General features: G+C 34.3%; 1 protein-coding gene and 1 long non-coding RNA gene across 3 annotated transcripts in view; one reads left to right on the forward strand and one right to left on the reverse strand.

Annotated features, from left to right (window-relative positions):
- The window catches only part of LOC108736170, a 103560-nt gene that overhangs the window by 10535 nt on the left and 66448 nt on the right, over positions 1-26577 (forward strand). The window lies entirely within an intron of this gene.
- The window catches only part of LOC108736183, an 84329-nt gene continuing 64610 nt past the window's right edge, over positions 6859-26577 (reverse strand). The window contains exons 3-4 of the long non-coding RNA XR_001937692.1: positions 24359-24424; positions 6859-7601 (exon numbers count right to left, since the gene is read on the reverse strand). This is a non-coding gene — a long non-coding RNA (uncharacterized LOC108736183). The remainder of the gene's footprint in view (positions 7602-24358; positions 24425-26577) is intronic.

Here is a 26577-nt window from a genome sequence, read left to right on the forward strand (position 1 = left end):
GAGGTGATCGCCGAAACTGAGGCCTATTTTGAAGCAAAGGACAAATCGTACTACAAAAATGGTATCGAAAAGTTGGAGGATCGCTATAATCAGTGTATCACCCTTGAAGGGAATTATGTTGAATAAAAAAAACGAATTTTGCAAAAAAAATGTGTTTTACTATTTTAGGCCGGGGACTTTTCAATTGACCTGTTAGGTTGTTCTAGTTTTCGACAAATGAGAAAAGAAGTGGAGATGATGCGTGTCCAACAAGTCTTATGGTGATAATTATGATGATGAAATGTCACAAATGTAAAAAAAGACACGAAAATGTACTAAATCAGATTCTAAGGTGTCCGGGATTTGAGACAGATTAAAAGAAACATGGGATCGAGAAAGGTATTGTTCCCGACCTTTGGTATAATAGAAGTTCTAAGAAGTAACAGAAAACCTTCCAACCAGCTGTGTCAACTAATATTTCTCACAAGAAGCGTATACATTCAACCATTAGTTGTAGTTAGAAAGTTAAGAAACGTGAAAAGCTCTATCATGATAAGTTTTCTTGAAAGTTTAGCAGGACAAGAAAGAAAGACAAATTATTGTACTTTAAAATCTACCTTGTATCTTGCTATCATTTTATTCAGCAATTCAAAACAGAACGAGGCTACGAAAAACAATGGACTTCCGTTCTGAATTTTGTCATTAGATATCTTTTAATGTACTTTACGTGCAAATATTTTTATTTTCTCTCACCCACTTCACAAAAGCATTATTTTCAGTATGGAGGAAAAACTTTTTAACTTCAATAAAATCGGCCGTCATATATACGTAAGACGAAGTTACTTTGTTACTTTAATAATTCTTTTTTGCGGTAGGTAAAGTACAAGAAAGCATTATTAACATAGGTAAATCTGATTGTGTTGTAATTGTAAATACAATAGGTACGCTTGCATGTCCATCTACATACACAACTTGAATTTCTTTGAATAGTGACACTTAACAACAATAAGTAATAATCAGATGACTAAGATATGATCCAACGAAGTATTGGCGTACAGAGGTACACACCTAAAATGCTAACATGAATCACAAAAGATGGTCGCACTGAAGAAAAATGGTTACTTAAATATGTAAATATTCATGTAGGTACATTATTATTATTTTCTGTTTGTGATACTATAGATGAACTGGATGGTATAAACAAATTTTTATTGAATGGGATTTATATTTGACATATCTACGATACATGGGCTAAAAAAATCCCAAAAATCTCCGCTTGTCTCATCATGTGTAATATTTATAAAAAGAAGACAAAAATTGAAGCAATTCCTTCAAGGTATGTGCATAAAAAAAAGCGCGAAGGAAAGTGTTTTTACATAATTTGTATTTATAGAAAGAAACATTTGTTCAAAAACTAAAAGATTTACTTCTAAAAAAAGGAATCTAGGTTCACAACAACTTTTCTGGGTCTTTTCAACTCTTGCTGCTCAGGAATCCTACAGCTTATAACGTAAAAATTTTTATCAATAAGAAGGACGCGAGATAGGTTGGTAGGACATCTTCTCAGGCATGAAGGTCTAGTCAGACATATTAGAGGCAGAAATGGGGGTTCGGATGGATAGAGGTAGACCTAGATTAGATTACTGTTCGGAAGTAGTTAAGGATGTGAGTTGTTCTAACTTTAGGGAAATGCGATGATTAGCCCAGTATAGGAAAGAGTGGAGGTGCGTGTTCAACCAGTCTTATGATGTTTTTGTGTTAAAATTTATCTAAAAGAACTTGTATCTTTAGTTTTATGGCTGATTGATGTACTTGTGTACAAGAAAATACTACAAAACAAGACGTACACCACGAGAATTAGATTTTAAAATGTTATTTAGATTTAGGAGAAGAGTGTTGTGAGGTTGACGGACCACTTTCTTGGCGTATATCCCGAAACACGTTGAAGCAGTCGTCTCACCTTTGCATAAAATGAAAATAATTCTGCATTATTGTGCGAACCATTTTAGATTTGCTAACTTTCTACACTGCACAAGTAAAATAGAAATGTATTAAACAAATAAAATAAACACTTGTCACGGAACACACACACGTTGATTGCAGTTTGTCGAAATCGGTAAGGGCTAATCTGTAGGTACCTTTTATATTATTAATCCGAATCATTTCCTTGCAAGGAATAGGTATAGATTATGAATACGAATTGTAAAAGCTTTTACTTCCACCTTTTGCTTAAAAGTAAATGCTTTAAAACGCGGCAAATAATTCTTTATTATGTAAAAATTGCTGCCAACGTTTCTGCCTAAATTGTTGAACTCTTTCGAGTATTAATATTTGTATTTTCAGTAATAAACTCAGTGATATGCTTATCCTAAAATACTATATTTGGAATACCGATAAAATGTTGTGAAATGTAAATATCTTATTATAGGTATATACATAAATACTTAGTATTCATTATTTTATCCGGTAAGCCAATAATCTTGCTTAGACCTTACCTCAAACGAACTAGTGAAGGCAGAAAAAGCATCACAAGGCCGGAATTTCAAAATTGCCTGAATGCCTATACTTAATACTAACTTATGTTATAGGTATCTGCCTTCCATTCAGCTGTAACCGGTTAAACTACGGAACGTTTAATTTATTATTATCCTAGTAGTTGTTGTTGTTATAAATTGTGTATAATATTTAGTGAATCCGCAGTTATTACATATTATAATGTATTTTTAGGAAGGTCCAGTAATAATTTCCACATTTTCTTTTCCTACGATACATGAGCAGTTCAAAAATTACATTAGGTCCGAGGACACCTTCCTCGGGAATCCGACACTACCCAGTCGTGCGGATGGCTGAGTGTCTTTTCAAGATTTAAACTCTTCCACGAAAACAAAAAAAATTATACGAATAATTTCACCAGATATTCCATTATCATTAAGAATTCATGGATGAATTTTTATTCTTTTAAATAATGCGCAAGAAAGCTTTGAGAAGCATCAAGTTTTAATTTGCACGAAAGAAACTTATCTATAAGTTAGTGCTGTTTTTAGCAAGAAAAATAGGATGTAAATGGAAAATGTCTCACAGAACTTGCATTAAAAATATAATCGGACTGTTATTTTTCTATAAGTACAGTTCAATCTAAAATGAGATAAAATATTAATTTGAAATCATTTTTTCGATTTTTTATTTATTTACCCACTTAAAAAGGCGCCAGGTGTAGATGGGATACAGGGGGAAATTCTAAAACATGCAGGACAAGAGGTTAGAGAGCGTATGTTTAAGTTAGTTAGTCACATTTACGAAACGGGGAAAGTCCCAGAGGATTATAAACGGAACGTAGTAGTAACATTACCTAAGAAGAGGGGCGCGGATAGGTGCGAGAAATTTCGAACAATTAGCTTAACTTCCCATGCGTCAAAAATCTTAACTAGAATTGTACAGAGGAGGATGGAAAAAAGGGCGGAAGAACTATTAGGGGAAGATCAATTTGGGTTTAGAAGAAATAGAGGAACGCGGGAGGCCATTCTAGCTTTACGGGTAGCAATAGAGAAAACGATAGAAAAAGGAAAGAGTGCGTACATAGGATTTGTAGATTTAGAGAAAGCTTTTGACAATGTTAAATGGGACAAGATGTTAAATATACTTAAAAATGTAGGGATGAACGGAGTCAGGCAGCGATGCACACTGTCACCGCTACTTTTTATCTATACATCGAAGACGCCATCAACATCATTAAAGACAGTACAACTGTAGGGATAGATGTGCAAGGGCAAAAGATTAGTACGCTTAGATTTGCAGATGATATAGCAGTATTAGCATCTAGCAAGGAGGACCTAGAGATAGCTTTAAATAAAATGGAAGCGGTACTGACAGATCAGTACTGTATGAAAATAAATAAAAGTAAAACTAAAATACTGATATGCAAGGGAAGAAAAAGTAGGGAAAGAGCGAATATAAAGATAGGAGACGAAAAATTAGAAGAAGTGGCTGATTTTAGATACCTAGGAAGTCAGATAAGTGAGGATGGAAGGAGTAGTAGGGATATAAAGCAGAGGATAGCGCAGGGTCGTGTCGCCTTTAATAAAAAGAAGTCACTTCTATGCTCGCGAACGGTTAATTTAGAAATTCGAAAAAGGTTGTTAAAGGTGTATGTTTGGAGCACGGCGTTGTACGGGTGCGAAACATGGACAGTGGGAGCGGCGGAAAAGAAAAGGTTAGAAGCGTTCGAAATGTGGTGTTATAGGCGGATGATGAGGATATCGTGGGTAGAAAAGGTTAGAAATGAAGAGGTATTGGAAAGAATAGGAGAACAGAGGACTCTATGGAAGTCAATAAAAAATAGGCGAGATAGGTTGGTAGGACACCTTCTCAGGCATGAAGGTCTAGTCAGAGACATATTAGAGGCAGAAACAGGAGTTAGGAGGGGTAGAGGTAGACCTAGATTAGATTACTCTTCGCAAATAGTTAAGGATGTGGGCTGTTCTAGTTTTAGGGAAATGCGAAGTTTAGCTCAGGATAGGAAAGAGTGGAGGTGCGTGTCCAACCAGTCTTAGGACTGATTACCTTATGATGATGAAACTACTTCAAATTAATGAGGGGAAAATTGTTTCTGTTGTCACACACCCGCCGTGAATCGAACCCGGGACCTTTGGCTTTACGCAACAATGTTCTGACCACTAAACTACGAGAGGTGACAAGAGCAACCACGACCAACCGACCTACAAGGTTAACGATCCGTCGTTTTTTATTAACAAAATTAAATATATAAAATCCTACGACATTGTTAGTTAATTAATAGTGGATTAATATGCAATATTAATTTGAAATCATTTTTTCGATTTCTTAAACTAAAGCCAAAGGTCGCGGGTTCGATTCCCGGCGGGGTGTGACAACAGCAACAATTTTTCCCTCATTAATTTGAGGTAGTTTGTAGTGGGTGAATAAAAAAAATCGTAAAAATGATTTCAAATTAATATTGCATATTAATCCACTATAAAGTAACTAACAATGTCATAGGATTTCATATATAAAATGATCAATATGTTCTTTCTACTCGATTAATTGGTTTACGCGATGTACATATTAACGTTACCATAACAGGTGTGAAAGTTAGTTTTATAAAAAAGCAGGACCTTAATTTGATATTAATTAAATTAACATAACTCGCGAATATTGTTTTTCACGATGATGATTGATTCAATGAAAAATTTTAAGCAATTTCCTTTGCCTATCATACAACATTAACAATTAAATTAAAAAAGTCGTGGGTGTATTGTGTAACCGAAAACAATAATAAAATCTTATCGGGAATTTTAATTCAAAAGCGCGGTGAAAAATTTTCAATTTGTAGATCACGCAGGTAACTACTGTTCGTATATGAGGAAAGGCTATTAATTGATCTGACCTTTAAAAATGAATCATCGTGTCCGTACTTAATTACTCGATTGTCGTAAAATAAGCATAGTGACACAAAATGACTCAATAACAGAACAGTATCTGTGAATCGGCAGGACGTGTAAAATTATTAGAACATAGAAAAGCATGTTACATTATTGACTCAAAGAAAATACATATTTATAACAAATTAATCAAAAATAAAATGGGCAAGCAAGACAATGGAAGCGCTTTTAAAATCAGTGCCTATCTACCTAATAGATATCTTCAACTCGTCTTCTGCAATCAATAAGGTTCCAGCAGTTTTTTATTTAAACCTTAATTTTTTATTGCACGGGAAAAATTACCAAATCTTTTTGTCTTAAAATCAGAAATGTAATTACGATAAAATTAACAATTCTTCATAACAGCTTGTTTATAACTTATAACCCTTTCGTTGAAGCTATTTGTTTTTGATACAGGTAAATAAATCCGAACAGTAATCTAATCTAGGTCTACCTCTACCCCTTCTATCTCCCGTTTCTGCCTCTAATATGTATCTGACTAGACCTTCATGCTTGAGAAGGTGTCTTACTAACCTATCTCGCCTATTTTTTAATGACTTCCATAGCGCCCTCTGTTTTCCTATTCTTTCCAATATCTCTCCATTTCTAACCTTCTCTATCCACGATCTTATCATCATTTGCCTATAACGTCACATTTTTAAGACACTTCATGTTTCGCACCCGTACAGCGACGTGCTCCAGACGTACACCTTTAACAATCTTTTTGGAATTTCTAAATTAACCGTTTCCGAGCAAGTGATTCCCTTTTATTAAAGATGAGTCGATCCTACGCTATCCTCAGTTTTATATCTCTGTTACGCCTTTCATCCTGCATTATATGACTTTTTAGATGCGAAAATCAGCGACCATTATAAAATAAATATATTTTCTAAAAGTATGATGCATCTCGTGGGCCGCATACGTCTGATCTAATGAATATCACGACGCCCTCAGCCAGAGTTCTAAAGAATTCAACTGATCTACTGCTCAGTTCTGGTCAGAACAAGCATTAAAAAACGATTTTGCACAAATTATAATTTTTTTGACATTTCTCTAGGTCTACATTGCGCTACTATTCTTAAAAGATTTCTAGTAGCGTTACAACTTGTAACGGTCTGTTTAATGAGACAGTTCAATGGGCAGTTTCATTATTTTTGTACTTACATACTCACTTTACAATGTATACATACACACGTATGTACATTCGTTCAATACACGTGTCTACATGCATGTATGCACTTCCGTGGTCTTCGACTATGAACACCTCTCGCTACTCACGAACAATAACAAGTCCACAGGAAGTTTATAATTACAGGAAGTGCTAAGTAGATTGACTTCTTTATTTCATCAAGAGATTTTTGAAGGTAGGGAAAGACATCATGTGTAAATGATTGCACTTTTACGGTAAAATAAAAGGCCCAAACAAGATCGCCAGGAAGTTTTGGCACCGAACAAATTAAAAGATTTTAAAAATAAAGTTTAGGGCAGTCCCTAAACAATTTTATCAAAGTAGAAGAAGTAATCGTATACTTTGCATTTCCTGTAGTTAAATGTTAAACCTAATAGTTAATTTTATTATATATGGAAACTATGATAAAACAGCTATTTATTTAAACACTTCGTGATTAAAGGCTTGGCATTCACCAGTCTTATTAAGAAAATCAGCCCGCACATTCTTGGGTAAAGACATTTTTCAGGAACCTACCAGTATATCTACATATGTATTTTTACACATACACTGAACAAAGTTACAAAACAACATTTTCCCGTTATACGTTCTTTTCTGATAAAATCTGACCTCAACGGAGAGCCGTACTAGTACGTACCTAAAGTAAAATTCTCATGCAAAAAATTTTGTAACAAAATACCTAAGAACACCATACAGAAGCAAAGGTTAAATATTTCAATTTTCAGTAACTTTAAAGTCGATTGTATGTATGATCCTATTCACTCTCTGTTATTTCTAGAAACATCCGATACTTACTGTTTAAAAAAATGATCAATATCTGACTTTTATATCTAAATTTTGATCTACAAGTCAATTATAAAATATTCCTCAAACAGAGAAAAGTTGAAACACATTCTGGTATTATTGCGATGAAAGATCTAATATAAAAAACTCACCCTTTCTGGATTTTCTAATAATCGTGATGTTGTGTAGCACTAATAACACTTCACTGCACTGCACTGCAACAAAAGAAGTTTAATTAGTAGGGGTAGGCACAAGGACTCAACAGAAAGCAATGCAACATAGTTCAATTTTCCTACAAATTGACACACATTTTACATATTAAACATTTTCTTGTAAGTATCTAGCAATTCATATGATTTGTTCTAATTTCATCAGTTTCATTTCAGTATACTAAAGAAGGATTAATAGGAAATGTACGAACAACTTGTATTACTATCTCTACAGAACCCTTGTTGTAAATAAAGGAAATAGTCATATATTATGTAGAAAACAGGGTTGATATGATTTAAATAGGTTGATTGTAAACGATCTGATTAATTTAAGAAAATGAAGTTACTTGGACACTTAAAAATGTATTTATTCATAAAAGAAATGAAACCAAGAAACATTTTTATGTTAATATTTATTATTCATTAGCTATTAAAAAAATTTAATACAAAAAGGAGAACTGTACCTAAAGAAAAACTAAATATTGTTGAACTTTTATAATACCCAAATTTGTTTCTTATATCTGAATGTACGAGTCAGTACACTATAAATCGTTAGAATCGTTAGAAAATAGGAAATCCTAAATAATATTATAAATACAAATAAGTTTATCTGTTTGTCTGATAATATTTCATACCTTAACTACTGGACCGATTATCATCAAATTCTGTACACACGTTTTCAGGGGTGCAGAAAAGGACATAGGGTACCTTTTATCCAAAAAAAGAATACCGTTCCCGAAGGACAGAAAAACTAGTTTTATGTGATCGTCGATGATTTTTGATTTTAAAAACTTAAAAACCAGCCACAATTAGATTTACTAAAAAAATAAAAAATCGATTTTATTTAAAAAAAAATCATGATTTTCATAAATCTTGATAGGAAACCAGTGTGTGTAGATCTAGGTAATCCTTGAATTGGGACAAAATTAATCATACACGTATAAGAAAATATAACCGTGTGATAATTTGATACTTTAGTTAAAAATACCAGGAACCGTAAAAATAAAATAAATAATAAATATTTCGAATCCCAATTAATTATTCAGAAAACGCAGTAGGTTTTTATTACAAAATTGTTATTGGTATTCCTTCGACATTGAACGGTTTCAAAGAATATGTAATGTACTGAATATTTTGTATCTTTTCGTCGAAGAATATGTGAACTCCAACAAAAGTAATTCTACATTAAAAAAAAAAATGCACAACCTTAAGTTTATATTTACACATAAAGAAGTAAATCTTGGTATAAATTACAAGTTCAAAATAAAGCACACTTGGAGCAACGTATGCTCAATTTTTCATGGTAAAGGTTCAACAAAACAAAAGCAATTTCGTTATTTATCGATGCCTACGTGCGGCAATCATTCAACGTCATATAACCCAAAACAGTTTGCTTAGGTATATCAGAGCCGGGCAAACTCGGCTCTTTTGACTCCCGAGTGCTCCTCAGGTATAGCCAAGGAGCTCCTCATTGATCCTGCGAGTGCGAGTGAGATGGTTCTTCCCTTTTCTTATCCCTTCCATTTCGTAGGTGAGTCCTCTCTTCCATAGCCAAACCCAATAGTATTGTGAACGTAGTAACGAAAATTTTCGTAGGTATTATTTAAATTGCGAGAGAGGTTTCGCTCATCTACGGGATGAAGGGGCTTGATATGGGAGTGGAAGGGAGAAGAAAGAGAGAAAGCAATATGGGTCATTACTGCTTATTCTCTCGTACTCATTGAAGGGTATGGAGTGATTCAAACTAACCTCACGTAGCGCCTCCTACGAAGTTAAAGTTTGCCCGGCTCTGAGGTATATGACGCAAGAATATCTGTTACTTTGTCCAAATCGGAAGCTTTTGCGATTTTACTTTCGTAGAACATGATTGCTAAATTACTTATCCTCCTTGGTCTAAAAACAGCATTCGGGCTACAGAAGGAAATAAACATGAGACCTGGGGGATAATTTACTTTTCCTGCCTAGGCGCGTAATTTACCAATGTCATCACGGAGCCCAAGGCACTTTAGGTTATATGAAACTTAAAATGTATAACGACGTGGTACGCCCCAGGTCCAAGCTACGCCCCTGTATACCCTATGATATTTAATTTTGCTGTATAAAAAATATCATTTACGTAAAAACTGTGATAATAATTGAAATTATTATTAACATACGTATTAACACGATTGGTACTCTCGCCAACCTTTACGTTAAGGCATCTACAATTTATTTTACTATAATGTAACTGCCTACTTATTACGTATTTACTATTCCCGATGCACTTGTTTGCTTGTGTCACCTAATTGATTTTACGTCGATTGTGCCACTAACACACAAAACTTGTTTAATAATGCAAATCGATCGTAACTGTTGTTTTGCTTCGGCAGTTATCGAAATAAAAAGTGTCTCGTTAATAAATAATAATAATAATAATAACGGATGATGGAACAGATGGGAAAGTCTACGTTCGCAAATCAGTAGAAAACGGTTTGGAGATGTTATTATACAAATGGCACTTTTCGATTCGACCCAAAAGTTGACCTGTTTCAAAAACATTTGCATTCGATTATAAGAAAATAGCATTACAAGGGAAAATGGACTGTGTATTGAATATACTTTTCTTACTGTTCTGTAACCTAATCTAACTAAAATTTTCTACAATGTAATCCTGGTTTGGGTCCGGAATTCGACCCTTCTTTGAGATCCGGGAATATACTGGATAATGACGCCGAATATCCTGCAGTGTTGGGTAATTCTTCCACAGAAAAATGAAAAACAAACACCAGCAATAATACTTTGATAAGTACAACAAAACAAAAAAAGCTACTTAAAGAAAATTGGAAATTAAGATCATTTTGGGATAGATTGTTTGGCCTAAATTTGTATTATTTATTAATTACTATATACTAATTTTATTTGTTACGTCGATATAGTTCTAGGGTTTACTTTTTCTTGTGAATAAAAATACATTAGTTTGGCCTAACTTTTATAATTTCTGTCGCTAGTTGATATATCAGGTTTTGATTAACGATAACTTATTAGTATGATTTTGTCACCTCGCAGACTTTCAGTTTTTATAAACATCACAAGCTCGTTTCAACGGTTTCAACTCAACCCTCTCGTTGAAAATCCACCAACCAGAAATAAATGGCCGGAAACTCCTGGTAAAATATTATAGTAGATAATAATAAAAAAGACACTTGGAGGAGTCTCACTAAATTTTATTACGAAGATGTCCTAAGAAGGCGAAATGTACATCAAGTTCGTAATAAAAATTAGTGAAATACCTCGTAGTATCCTTTTATTATTACTTATTATTTAATATTATAATAATAGTAAGCCAATAATCTTGCTTAGACCTTACCTCAAACGANTCTAGCAAACAAAAACTTCAGCGTTTTTCCCTTTGATTGAAGGCTTTTCCAAGAAAATTCTCATTAATGGAATTTCGAATTCCATATACTCTCTTATTAATCTATTAATGGACGATGTACAACGAGACTTTTTTGTGCTATTTGAAATTATGCTTTTTTAAATATGTAATTTTTAAGATTGTGTTTTTAAATTTAATTATTACTGCTGTAAGGAGGAGATATTTGTGTAAACTATTTTTTTGCTCGACTGTTTCCTTGAAAACCCCTTAAAGTGTAAAACGGTGAAGTCTTCGTAAGTGTTGTTTTTTACCTGAAAGAGTCTCATCTCTCAATGGAAATTAATAACAATATTATATCTAATAGATGTATAATAATAAATATTTTCAATTTGAAAAATGTTAGACTTGTAATTCATGAATTACAGCATTGACAGAAAAAAATGCAAAACAACACACTTTTAGAATGCGATTAGTATAGAAAGCAAATTCACACGGTTAACTTAGTTTAACTGCTGTAATCATTCTCCCTTTTTATTAAACTAATACATGTAAATGCATCATTATCAAGCATTAACGTTAATGATTAATTTTGACCTAGATAACAAAACCATTTATTTTAAATAATTAAATACATAATATGTGAAAACTTGTCATTTGAGATTAATGACTGACTACACCACCAGTCAATTAATAAATGCAATATATCAAAAAAATTTTTAATATGTAGGCTTTAAATATAAATCCTTTTTTATTTCTTAGCAGTAACTGTGTTTTCTAAAAATTGAGTACCCACAAATTTATTTATTCATTTTGTCAAAAAAAGGAAGTAAACCAGAAAATTATAATTCTTTTGTCTATTAAATAATATTTTATGAAAACCTGACAGACACACGTAATACGAGTGATCATGTAAGGGTTCCGTTTTTCGTTCGGACGTACGGAACCCTAACTCAAGAAACTTAACATTGTAGATGAAAAAAGAAACATGTTCTCCCTTACATTCAAACCGCAAGTGTACGCACAATATTGTTTTGTTGAAAGATTTACGAGGTTATATTCAGACCATAGACTTCTTATTAATTTTTTTTTTCAAAATTTTAGGTTTAATACTTTCGGGAATAAGGGGGAATGGGATGGTCAGTTTTCATTTATTTTCTTAAATAAATTTAAAACTATTTATTTTAAAATTATCATCATCATCATAAGGTCGTCAGTCCTAAGACTGGTTGGACACGTACCTCCACTCTTTCCTATCCTAAGCTAAACTTCGCATTTCCCTAAAACTAGAACAATCCACGAGAACAGTAATCCAACCTAAGTCTACCTCTACCCCTCTTAACTCTTGTTTCAGCCTCTAATATGTCTCTGACTAGATGTTCATGCTTGAGAAGGTGTCCTACCAACCTATCTCGCCTATTTTTTATTGACTTCCATAGTGTCCTCTGTTCTCCTATTCTTTCTAATATCTCTTCATTTCTAACCTTTTCTACCCACGACATCCTCATCCGCCTATAACACCACATTTCGAACGCTTCTAAACTTTTCTTTTCCGCCGCGCCCACTGTCCATGTTTCGCACCCGTACAACGCCGTGCTCCAAACATACACCTTTAACAACCTTTTTCGAATTCGAAAATTATAAAAAATTAATTTCCTATCGGCCCCCAAAAATGACCCCCATGTTCAAAATTAGCTTACTTACGTTATGCGTCCGTGTTTGGGTCATAGAAATTCATAAGTGTACCAAACTTCAATTTAATCAGTTTAGCATATTCGGAGCAAATTGACTGTGACAGACGAACAGATAGGTACACGAGTGACCCTAGAAGGGTTCCACTTTTCATTCATATTACGGAACCCCGATATGGGTTCCGTTTTTTATTCGGGCGTATGGAATCCTTAAAGCATGTAGCAGACAAATTTTTCAAATACACTCAATGTAAAAGACAACAGTCTATTTCGTGACTTTAATTTAAATACCTACAACTATAAGGACTGTGTGTAAATAACTAACCTTCCTTTCAAAATTATTCGACGGAATAGGAGTGGGGTACATACCAACAGTTAATTATTCATACTACAATTAATACGATGCCAGCGAGTGTAAAATAACAACTAGCGTACATACATACATATATTCGTAGCTTTCGCAATTTTACACGTTTGAAATTTGCCGCGGTAATTAAAAAAGTTCATATTTGTATAATTACATACATACCAATCGTGCGTTACAATACAACAGTTTTGTTTGTGTGGAAAGCGCTTTAATGGAAAGTAGAGTCGAATTGTATGCAAATCCTTGACGTGATTAAAACTGTTGATTACTAGATTTAGGAGATAGAGAGGAGCGCGTGAAGGAATGAGGCGCAATAAGGACGAAAGCTTTTGGTTTCTGACCTGACTTTGGGGTGTTGGTGGTCAATCCCTCTGACGTATATACTAGTGCAAAGCTGCAGTGTAGGATGGAAGGTATTTCTCTTTTATTCTCTTTTAGAAAATAGTTAGGGAGAGGCAAATGAGTCAAACGAAATTAAAATTGTATGTGGAATATTACTGCTTCATCAACTGATCCAAAAAAGAAAATTAGACAAATTTTGGTTGAAGATAGCTTTCAAGAAAATGGAAGCGGTATTGACAAAACAGTATTGTATGAAAATAAATAAAAGTGAAACAAAAATACTGGTATGCAACGAATAGAAAAGTAGGGAAAGAGCGAATATAAAGATAGGAGACGAAAAATTAGAAGAAGTGGCCGATTTCAGGTATCTAAGAAGTCAGATAAGTCAGGGCGAAAGGAGTCGTAAGGATATAAAGCAGAGGATAGCGCAGGGTCGAGTCGCCTTCAATAAAAAGAAGTCACTTCTATGCTTACAAACGATTAATTTAGAAATTGGAAAAGGTTTTTAAAGGTGTATGTTTGGAGCACGGCGCTGTACGGGTGCGAAACACAGACAGTGAGCGCGGCGGAAAAGGAAAGGTTAAAAGCGTTCGAAATGTGGTGTTACAAGTGAATGATGAGGATACCGTGGATAGAGAAGGTTAGAAATGAAGAGGTATCAGAAAGAGTGAGAGAACAGAGGACTCTATGGAAGTCAGTAAGAAATAGACGAGATAGGTTAGTAGGCCACCATCTCAAGTATGAAGGTCTAGTCAGAGACATATTAGAGGCAGAAACGGACGTTAGGAGGGGTAGAGGTTGACCTATATTAGATTACTGTTCGCAAATAGTTAAGAATTTGGGTTGCTCTAGCTTTAGGACCGAGCGGCATGGCCTAAAGGTTTAGACCATTGCTTAGCATTCGGGAGGACGCCGGTTCGATTCCGCGTCCGTCTGCCTTGGTCCAAGTTTTTCTGTGGTATCCTTGGATCACTTAGGCAAATGCTGGGGCAGTAATATTCCACAGATAATCTTTCATTCTCTTCTGTCTTCATTTCGTCCGTCTCATCTTTCTCACCCGAACCACCACCCACCCATTCCCACGATTCCTGAAAGCAGGCTGAAGGGGGCCCTTCCGCCCTACCTTCCGGCATAGCCCGGAGGGACTGCCTGCCTACCAGCATTACTGCCTGGTGGGAATGAAACACCCAAAAGTTTTTTTTTTCTAGTTTTTGGGAAATGCGAAGATTAGCTCAGTATAGGAAAGAGTGGAGGTGCGTGTCCAACCTGTGTTAGGACTGACGACCTTATGATAATGATGGGTTGAAGTAGGTAGGCCCAGAATTGAAGAGGTGTCCTCTTGAGCGCAAAGGTAGATCACGCTTCATAGTGGGGTAAAATCTGTACTTGGGGTCGCCTACTACCAATTTGTTATTATCAGAATTACAATTATAAAAATGTCGGATCTAAAACGCATATGGAGAATACCACGGAAATTTTCAATAATTTCATACTTTTATGCAAAATATTGAAGGTATTCTTGAGCCAGAGCTCAAAGGAAAATAAACCGCCACCTAGAAACATTTTTTTTCTATATTCTGACCAGCTGAAGCTGTTATTAAATTAAAGCACTCTCTAACTTTCATTCTATGCTAAAAGACAGGCTACACTTTCATGAAAATTGTTTCTTTAACAAAATACATGTATGCAGCGCCTAGGTATTCATATAATAGCAGCAAGCGGTATAGCGAATAGCACGTTCATTTTATTACAGTAACTAAAACTAAATTAAGCCTTTACTACACAAGACAGCTACTATTTTTACAGCACCATGTTACCTCTGTAAAATAGGTAAACAATAATAATTGTTCTCATTCACTTTCTAACGTTTAATTACATCTTTTATGTTGCAAATACGTTGAAATGGATCGCGAACACCTCCGTCATAAATAATTAGTGAAAGTGCTTTTGTTTTCCGTTAAAAAAAGCAAACTAACAATGTTAACTTTCAACAGTTTCTTTAAAATTTATTTGAACCTAAAAAACAAAATTACATAAAAAATTGTAAATAATTTGAGAAAAAACCAGTTTCTGAAAATTACGATTTTCTCAATTCAATAGTATCTTTATAAATGACTGTGTTTACACTTTGTGGTTCTGTCTGTAAAGCGCTAGATATAAATCAATTTGTGCTTTTAGATTGCCACCGATGATGTTATTACTATAATTTTTGTTTGCTTTTTTTGGAATACTTTAGTTTTATCAATGCCTATTAATTTATCAATATAAGTAAGGAAAGCCTTCCAAAATATCAATATATTTTGAAGTTATGATACACAGAATACCTCCACTCTTCAAAGTGTTCACCAGTGATAAGCAAAATTGGTCAGTCTTTACAGTAGCAAGACCGATACCAAGACCAAGACTAACACCAAGACCAAACGAACAAGATCAAGAACAAAAGCAACACCGAACGAGATAGACCATCAAGACTAAAACCAAGACCCAACGAACAACACCAAGACTAAAATCAAGAGCGAATATATAAGACCAAAACCAAATACGCAAGACGAAACGAAAAATTATAGCTTCAGATGGATCAGTTAAACTGTTTGAAGCAAGTTTAATATATTTTTTTTTCTTGGAACAAAATATGAAAAAAGAATCAACAGATTTTTTACATAGTACCTTGTACTATTTTGTTCGGTAAAAGGTCAATTCATACATTAGAGGAAGGGTCAATTTAGGCATTGGAGGAACTAGAAGTATTTGAGCAAGATCAAGATCAAGACTATGACCAATACTAAGACTACGACAGTCTTGGTCTCGTTTTGCTCATCACTAGTATCACACCTTTTAGAAATCAAAGTTACCGACTTTTTCCCTACATTAACTTAGCAGTTAATAAAAATTAAAAAAAAAAATTTCAAATACATAAACAGAATGAATTTTTCACAACTCCGATAATATAAACCTCGATAAACTGTTTAAGTAACGTTTATACTAATTGTAGGTCATTATTATTTTTGGGAATTATATGGTTTGTGCCTCACCCACATCAATAAAATTACGTGTTAATACATTTTGTCTTATTTTTGCGTCATAACGTGTTATTCTTCTTAAGCCGCTTGCTGCCAGGAAACAAACCGGCAAAGGTAATACAAATGTAATTTAGGTCATTTTTGAACGAAGGTCGAAATAAATTACCAATTATCCTTTTGTTTGTAAAAATAAAACGTTTAAACAACAGACTAACGTTATACATACGTAAGAGTTAAGACATAATAACCAATGTTGATTATTTCGTCGCGGTCACTCTCGTAATAAGTACAGCGGATGACATAAGTAAACGAAAAAACAAATGATTTTAACAATAAAATAATGGGAAGACGATGTACAATGCGATTCACAGAATCCGACTTGTACGTTAATTCTTTTGTTTTGTAATCTAAAAGCCGTTGTTGTTTCGTAAAAGAGAACAATTGCTGTAACAACAGGCTGGGAAGAACTTTAACGCTTTGAATATATACGTAAATGTAAATTGTACTTCTCAATGCCCTCGACATTAATAATTAATTACTTGCCTGTTATTCTTAAACTACAATACACATACAATAGAAATAATCTTAAATTATCATGAACGCGTACGTAATTCCATGGTATCTATGAATATACTTCACTGCACCTACTAGAAGTTCTCAAAATCTTCACAAAAGGCACGATATTTGTAGTGAATCTAATAAAAGCCAACTAATCTGCGAAGAACATATTTATACTCAAATACTCATCGTATAACACCCTAGTAGCAGTACGAAGTCGGAAGGCGGAGGAATCGTTGGAAAGGTTGAGTGATAGTTGAAGAGGTAAGAAAAAAAGTAAAATGAAGACAGAAAAAAAAGTGAAATATTGCATTTGTGGAATGTTATATTGCTCGAACATTTGCCTAAATCAATGGTCCCCAAACCCGTCTTTATAATATTGAACAGTTACAAATTTATTAACCTCAAATGTGACTCGCCACCGCGTAATGACCATATCATCGATCTCGAATTTTTCCATGATCAAGGCATTGTATGAACCATTTACAACTGATGGGATACATTACATGTGGGGAAAGATCAACATGCTTCAATTAGTTATATATGGTAAAGTCCAGGGTAACAGAAGAAAAAAAAAAGGAAGGTATCGTGGCTATGCAATTTGAGAGAATGGTATAGTTACAACGACTGAAATGGTAGGGATGCAATACCTAAGACACATTGCCATGGCGAAAGATACACTATGCTTCATATGAGCAGCTATATAAAAAAAATTTAGGATAGAATATACAAGAATGCCCTGGACAAAGCAGCAGTCCTGGCAAGAGCAAAAAAAATGGAACTGCCATTTCAGTTAACAAAAAATCTATATAATAAGAAGTCCATGCCTATAAATGCAAAGCTAAGGCACTAAAATACTGTTATTAAGCCAGAGGGCCTCTACGCCTCAGAATGCCTTGCACTAAACACGGCCAAACAGTTAGACAAGGTGGAAAAAAAAGGAGAGAAAAATTATACGGAAAATCCTGGGACCAAGGTATGAAGATGAAAAATGGAAACTGAGAAGCAATAAAGAGATCTATGCAAAAACAAAACGAACAACAGACACAATAAGGAGAAGAAGAGTCACGTTCTAAGGACCCATTAACGGAATGGATAAAGAAAGACTGACGAAGAGAATATTCAACTACTTCGAAAGAAATACCAAGACACAGATGGCATGGATCAATGAAGTCAGAAGAGACATGGAAGAAATGAAAATTGTTGGAGAGGATGTGGAGAGAAGACAAGAATTTAGAGACAAAATTAGAAAATTCAAGGGTTTTCAAGAAAAGCCAAAAAAGAAGTAGACGGAGGAAAGAAAGAAACAACATGCAGAAAGAATGAAAGATTACTGGAAGAGAATAAAGAAGGGAGAGGAACAGTTATTTCACGTCAGCCAAAATCGAAAGAAGGAGACAAGAATGCATTGGCTGAACAAAATAAGAAGTAAGAGAACAGAGGACTGTGATGATCAAAGAGAAATAAACGAGATTGGTTGGTAGGTCACCTTCTCAGGCATGAAGGGCTAGTCACAAAAATATTAGAGGCAGAAACAGAAGTTAAAAGGAGTAGAAGTAGACCTATTTTAGATTACCGTTCGCAAATAGTTAAAGATGAGATGCTGTAGTTTTAAAAATGTGAATCTGAAAAAATATTGACGATGTTAAAGTATTCTTAAAATAGTAGAGTGCATTACAAATAGGTATCAGTATAAAATGTCTTTGAAAGCGATTGTTACACAACTTGTACTGAAAATTTTACTTTTACTTATCTTGAGTAACAAGTAAAACAAACAAATTGCTTTGCAAAATGCCGAGGCGCTAATTTTTTCTGTCGGCCATCGCCCGTCATCAGGATGGCTCTCTCGGTGACGATGGCGGTGGCGGTCTGGAAATGTAATTCCTGGCATTCACTTCGGAGCTGGGCTGTTCTCATGTAACTGCTCTCGGACTTGAAATCCTTGACGAGCCATATTGAGAAATAACTGGGCGATGTCGACGACGAACGACGTATCCGGTATGAGCCCAGATCATTTCTTTTACAAAGGTAATAACGAAGGAAAAAAAATGCACAATTTTTACCAACTACATGCTGCATTCCTTCAAGTACATGATCATCATGAAACATTGCGAACATTCGTAAATTTTGTAAATATTACGTTTTACGAAAAGCACAGTTAAAAAGTTGGCCAAAACATAAATAAACACAAATTTTGATGTTTAAATAATTAAAACAATCGTTTTATAGAGTCATTAAAAAACTAGGTGATTGATGATTGAAGAAGTGGAACTAGAAAATGGTACCAAACGCTAACTTGGGAAATCCAGGAAAAACTGCAGAATTAAGATTAGATAATTCAAAATATGATGAAAAGACTTCAATGAAACACGAAATTTAGTAGTTAAACTTTTACGGTATGTATAGGGTTGTTCGGAAAGTCATTTCGTTTTTTCCCCGACAGAGGACTTAATTGTATTCTTTTGCACCCAACTTCACATTTAAGCCGTATAATTTTTATATGCTTTGAGAGCTCATATAGCAAGGCTTGTGTGTGAAAAATTCCAATTAATTCTACGTAGTAGTTTTTGGTTGGTGCCCTTTTAAATATGGAGAGCGATAAGCAGCATTTTCGACATATCTTACTGTTTTACTACAGAAAGGGTAAAAATGCTGTTCAAGCCAGAAAGAAATTGACTGATGTGTATGGAGAAGGTGTGTTGACAGTACGCCAGTGCCAGAACTGGTTCGCTAAATTTCGATCCGGCAATTTTGATGTCGAAGATGCACCACGTTCGGGAAGGCCGGTTGAAGCTGATTAAGACGCGATAAAGGCATAAGTTGATGTGAACCGGCGAATAAGAACACGTGAGATCGGATTGAGGTTAAATTTATCAAATTCAACAGTTTATGACCACTTGAAAGGCCTGGGATTATCCTCGAAACTCGATGTATGGGTTCCCCATGTTCTCACAGAGAGAAATCTGTGTCGCCGCATTGACGTCTGCGATTCGCTTCTCAAACGTCACGAAAATGATCCGTTTTTGATGCGCATCATCACTGGGTACGAAAAATGGGTTGTATACAACAACGTCAAACGCAAGAGGTCATGGAGCAAAAAAGATGAACCGGCTCAAACCATTTCCAAAGCCGATATTCACCAAAAAAAGGTGATGCTGTCTGTTTGGTGGGATTTTAAAGGAATCGTTTTTTTTTGAGCTTTTACCGGAAACACAACGATTAATTCGGAAGTCTACTGTCATCAGCTGGACAAACTGAATGATGCACTTCAACAGAAAAGGTCAGAACTAATCAACAGGAAAGGTGTAGTTTTTCACCAAGACAACGCGAGACCGCACACAAGTTTGGTCACTCGTCAAAAGCTTTTACAGCTTGAATGTGATACAATGCTACACCCACCATATTCTCCAGACCTGGCACCATCGGATTATTATTTGTTCCGGTCACTCCAGAATTTTTTAGACGGTAAAACCTTCACCTCAAATGAGGAGGTCAAAAACCTCCTCGATCAGTTTTTTGCCAGCAAAGACCAAAAATTTTATGAGCGTGGAATTATGCTACTACCAGAAAGATGGCAAAAGGTGTTGGACCAGAACGGTCAATATATAATTTAATAAAGTATTTGTTTATTATACGAAAACTGTCTTTCATTTCCAGAAAAAAAAGAAATGACTTTCCGAACAACCCGATATTATACATTTTGTCAGGAAAAGGAAGCCATAATTTTGGAATGAAATATTACAAAATGTAAACAGTTGAGACATTATTGTCTTTTACTTTAACTGCAACATAATTGCAACAAACAAGCACGATTTAAAATTATTTAGCAATTAAGTATTTTCAAGTTAGTAAAAACAACGCCTTCATAATAATTATCCGCATTAATAAAACCGATTATTACGAGAATGGCTAGTGCAGCGCGGGAGATATGTTTATCTCCGTTCATTTTGCCATTACTTACTGACACACTTTTAACATGCAAAGAAGCGACAGTTACATTTAATTAAAGGAGAAATACAATTATTCACAATTCGATGAAAAAGTCCTCTGGAAACGCATGACCGGTCAATGTAAACACTCGTCATTAGTGAGACGATAAAAAAATACGATTTCGCGGTTGCAATTGGGTAAGTAACTGTCGTTCTGACTGCTCGGCCGTAGAAAGGTGTCACAACATAAAGCTTATCATTTGCACAACTTTCGACATAATTTGCAGCAACAAATCTATGTAATTTAATAAGCACGAAGCTCCTTCATCAGTTCATCAGCTAGTGGGAAATGTAACAACCATGGGAAATTGTGATTTGTGATGTGCGAATAAAAGTTCATAATAACGGAAATTGTATACGAAGACGGAAAAACTTTGAACTTTGACTGAACAACAACCAGTGGAATAGCCGGCCAAGTACAAGTCTATATTATACAAAGTGTCCAGAAAGGGTAGGGGGTATTTGTAAATTCAATAAAACAAAACTGCAAGTCAGAAGAAATCCTTTTTGTTAAATTTTAGACAAAGTAGCAAAGATAATGTTGTCCAAATGTTGACCCTCGCGCTGCTAGTACTCCTCTAACCGTCAGTTGTCTACACATCTCTCTGGAAACGGCGGCCATTTCGGTGTGGAGATATTGTTGCTTCAATTGTAGTAGAGATTATGACGTGTTTGCATACACCTTCTCTTAATGGTATCCCCATAAAAAATAATCAGGAGATGTGAGATCGGAGATGGTGCCTCGACGAGAGATCACTTTTTCTGGGAAAAGTTGATTGACCACCGCAAGCGATTGGTTTGAGGTGTGGCATATGGCTCCATCTTGTTGAAATCATCTTTCCTCATTAAAACCACCAAACTCTTGCAGTTGTGGAACCAAAAAGTTGTCACAATACCGGTCACTGTTTACCGTAAGTGTTCGCCCTCGCCGATCTTCAAAAAAAGACGGTCCAATGATGCCTTCACCAGACATGACAGTCCACGTAATATTTTTTGGACATGGATATAATCGTTGAGCTATGATCATCGGATCACCATTGCGATAACAGGCACGATGGTCTCCCGAGTACATTTCCATGGACATTAAATCTTCAAAAAGTAGTGAAACAACTTATCACCTATCACCCCTCCGAGCCGCGCCGTCACAAGGACAGCGCAGATACAAATATCTTTCTGCTCACCTTGTAGATAGGCTGGGTACCCGGTTTAGATCCGGTACATTTTTGTAGGATTCGGCCAAGTATCTGATAATAACACCGGCACTTAAGTATAACAAAAAACTTACCTAATGGAAATTGGTGGTTAAAATTGTATTGGGATAGGTCGTTTGTCCTAATTTGTAATATTTATTGATTATTATAGTAAATTATTTGTTATTTTTATTTAGTTGTTGTGTTTACTTTTTCTCGTAAGCAAGAATACATCAGTTTGGCCGAACGATTACAATTTTTTTTTATTACCGATAACTTTTTAGTATGATTTTGTCAACTTGCAGACTTTTAGTGTTCACTTCAACGATTTCAATTCAACCCTCTCGTTAAAAATCCGTCTACCAAGGAATTAAAATTTCTTTGGTTTAATGTTTACACAACTTTTTGAACGGGACTTGATGATTGATTTGGGACGTTTGTAAGGGTAGTTTTAATAGAAAACTCACCAGAACGAATACATGAACCATTAACTGTAATCATTTTGCGGGGTAACTAGAGATCCGGCAAATCACTTCAATTCTAGCCTAACATTCTTTTTGTCTTTCTGTCTGTCTGTCTCTCCTTTTTGTCGGTCTGTCTCTCTTTAATACATAATGTTCCACAATACTACCGCCGAAGGCTCCAAAAGCTAATTGCAATTCTGCTGATACAAAGCGTTAAAATAACCCATAAAAGTTAATTCGCTACTCAATTCTTATCACGTATTAATACTTCAAAACGCGAAAAATAAACGATGTAATGGGCGTAAATTTACCGCGATAGTATTAAGTTATAACATCTGGTTTACTAACATATGCGAAAGATAAAAATTTTCTATGAAAAGCCGTGGCCGTATAACTATTGGAAATCGGCCTTTGAATTTACTTGACTAGGTATTTTTTGGCTGAGAAGTTGCTTTGTAAGAGAAATTCATGAGTAAAAACACACCAGATGTATGGTACGGATATTACGGTCTTAATTGTAGATTTTGTGCTCAGTTAGAATCACTTCATTGTATTATTTGAGAAAATGATAGAAAAAAGAAAGAGCGTATATATCATCATCATCATCATCATAAGGTCGTCAATCATAATACTGCTTGGACACGCACCTCCACACTTTCCTATCCTGAGCTTATCTTTGCATTTCCTTAAAACTAGAACAACCCANCCTCGTATGTTCAATTTTCCATCAAATTCTATATGTCACATTCCTTTGAAATGCAGTTTTCATAATAAGAATGCAGGACAAAAATGTTAAAACCGTCGAAAGAATAGAGATATTTGGCAAGAATTTTCTGTTAAATCAAACGTAACGTAAAACCAAATGTGTATCTCAACTATAAATAATATGAGTAAGCGGCAAGCTGATGTAATCCTTTTGGATAATTTATATAATACCCATAATAAAAATGGAACAAGAGGCACATCAAGTATGGCATGAAGCAGACAAATTAAGATAAGAACGATTTAAAATACTCTTCAAGGGCATGGTTATTGCCAACGTAAGCGTAATACATAATAATATCACTGCTGAGAATATTTTGATATATAATTATTATTATGTTTTTACATTACGACATCATTTTGACTTCTTTAATAAAATGATTCAAATGGATATAAATTTTAATTATTCACTTAAAAATGAACGACTAGCTTGAAATTACCACGTAAGGAAGAAACTGCTTATACTTTACATTTCCGGCGTTTTTCAAGTAGTGTAAGTAATGTAGACGATATTTTTAGCATCCAAATTTGCACAGATTGAATTATGATTTATTTTAATTGTAAAACTAACAAGATTTGCCAGAAAAATCCCAAAAAAATGGTGCTAACATGTTACACCTTATAAAGGGGACCGTTTTAAGTTCGGAACCCTGAAAAGAAAATAACTCAATCTGATGACTAAGAAGCTTTTCCAATTCAAAGCATACCGCACCCATATTTCTAATGACAAGTTTTTTGGTGAAATTCATGTTACCAAAAAAAGATCGAATAATAACCATAAGCGATTATATTAAAAGCGTTAAGTGTTGTATAATCTGTAGAAAACAAACTGGCAACGAATCTTTATTAACACAGCGGCATCACCATGAAACTACTAAAGTTTCGAGCGTGAAAAATTACGTTAGAATGTTTTTAAAGGCGTAACTTTGTTCATGTACGTCATAAACGTAACTTATAGATTCGCCTACTTAAAGAATACGTATCATACACTATACATGTATGTACAAAATAAAATTAAAGATTCTTACCTTAAATATTACTTCTCAATATAAAGTTGTAAACTTTAAAACGATAACACTAAACTGATGGAAGGCCTGAAAGAAAAAGGACACAGTATTACTAATCCTTTAAATGTGTGAAAACAATATCTAAAAATTTTTCATGAAATAACAAGACTGCCTACTGGAAATCTTTAAATTCAAGTTATAAAAATTAAAATTATGACAGTTTGGTAACTATACATATAGTATAATAAAGGAAGACAGGAGGCATTCTTTAAGAAATTTCAGAATACCTTTTAAGCAGTGTGTAATTGTCAAAAACCTCAAAAAAAAGAGGGTGGTCACCTGAGTAAAACCCCATAAAAAATTTGCGGCGGTCTCACCCCCATAAAAAGTTATGGGGGTCGAAAGTTGATTATTTTGACAATTTTCATACACTATAATTCAAATAAAATTCAATAAAAAAAATATTTTCAAGCGGGTGGAGGTGGGGGATCGAAAGAGGGTGGTCACTTGAACAAAACCCGATAACCTAACCTAACCTAACCTACCCTATTGATAAAGATATTTAAATAACGTTTTATATAACTTTCTCAATATTTTTATGTATTTTTCCATTAGTTTTACCTTTGAATATCATTTAAGAATGACTATATAAATATTGACATGCCTAGAAATGTATAAAAATTGGCATATTGATGGGGGCCATCATCTAGACCTTTACCTAAAAATGAATTGCTGTTCGTTAGTGTCGCTAAAACTCGAGAACGGATGGAGCAATTTGGCTAATTTTAGTCTTGAATTATTTGTGGAAGTCCAGAGAAGGTTTAAAAGGTGAATAAATATGAAAGTTGTTACCTATCTTCAGATTATTTTTAAGTAGATTGATAAATCTTAAGTTTTGTCACAAATTAAATTTCTGAACGCAACCATAATATTTGACATTTGACAATCAATAGTTTAGGTCTTTTATTTATCGATTGAGTCAGTACGAAGTTTTCCAAGTCAGCTAGTTAATAAATAAAAATGCACATTTTTGGCTGCTAACAAATATACCTACGCAGTTTTTGTTTGTTGAATTAAAAAAACACATACTGTATATTAGGCACAGTTAATAGAACACGTACTAATAATGTCTTCTGAATTTGTTTAATTTGCCGGTAATACATTTGTGAAAACTTATAATATTGGAAAACCTATTCCATAATACACTTTAATGTCACTTGAAAACATTGTTCACCGACGAATCTGTAAAACGTTTTTCTCTATCAAATTTGCCAAGTATTTATTCTCCATCTCTTCCTCTTAGTTTTAATATGACTAAGCAAAGAATATAGGCATTTAAGGGTTAGAAGGTTTATATTTGGTGTTAGTTCTTCACACAAATATGAACCTTCCAACCCTTAAGTGCCTAGATTCTTTGCAGGGTCGTTGACTTAAGTACTAATCACCAAAACTTTTAATAAGAATAATTAGAAATTTTCACAAATTGTGTTTTAGCACTTTTGAAATTAATTAAATGGTCATGTATTTGAAAAGGACAGCAATTTATAGCGACCAGTCATTTGTATCATCCTACGTTTTATGATAAATAATTGCCCAGACCTATTCTGCTATTTTTTCTTTTTTAACTTCGATCAAAATTGAATATTTAAAGCGTCAACTTGCGTTTGAAACCGCATTTTTAAATCCGCTAACAAAGCACTTACCGTTAAGTGAAAGCATTGTAGTGTGGTTTAATTTGCATTATACTGTGTGCCTACGCAATTATTTCAGATGAACAATAGGTTCCTACAGTTTATTGTTGAAAATAAAAAACACAAGCGTACATAATTGCTTTCCACAGTTATTTTTTCCATTTCTAAATTAAAAAAATACGAAAGCGTAGAAGGGCCAAACATAACTTTTTTTAAATTTGCAGTTATAATTCCAAATTTCGGCTCGCAACTCGAAATTTCGACTTGTAGATAATCGAAATTTTCTACTTGTAACTGGAAATTTCGACTTGTAACAGGAAATTTCGAGTTCAATATTGAGTTACCCAGCTGAGTAACAGCTTAATTTTTCACAGCCGGAATGGTATCGTAGAATTATGATGCAGTACAACTAAAGTGTGTCGACTGATGAAACGCCTGGATCTACCAATTTATTTAGATCATTACCTTTCGGCCAGAATCATGATTTTACCCGTCATTCAATTGCTTTTTAGGTTAGATTAGGTTTAGTTCAACCGTGTAAACAAAAAG

The sequence above is a fragment of the Agrilus planipennis genome, unplaced genomic scaffold, assembly GCF_000699045.2.
Source record: "Agrilus planipennis isolate EAB-ADULT unplaced genomic scaffold, Apla_2.0 scaffold100, whole genome shotgun sequence".
In the NCBI taxonomy this organism is placed as follows: Eukaryota; Metazoa; Arthropoda; class Insecta; order Coleoptera; family Buprestidae; genus Agrilus; species Agrilus planipennis.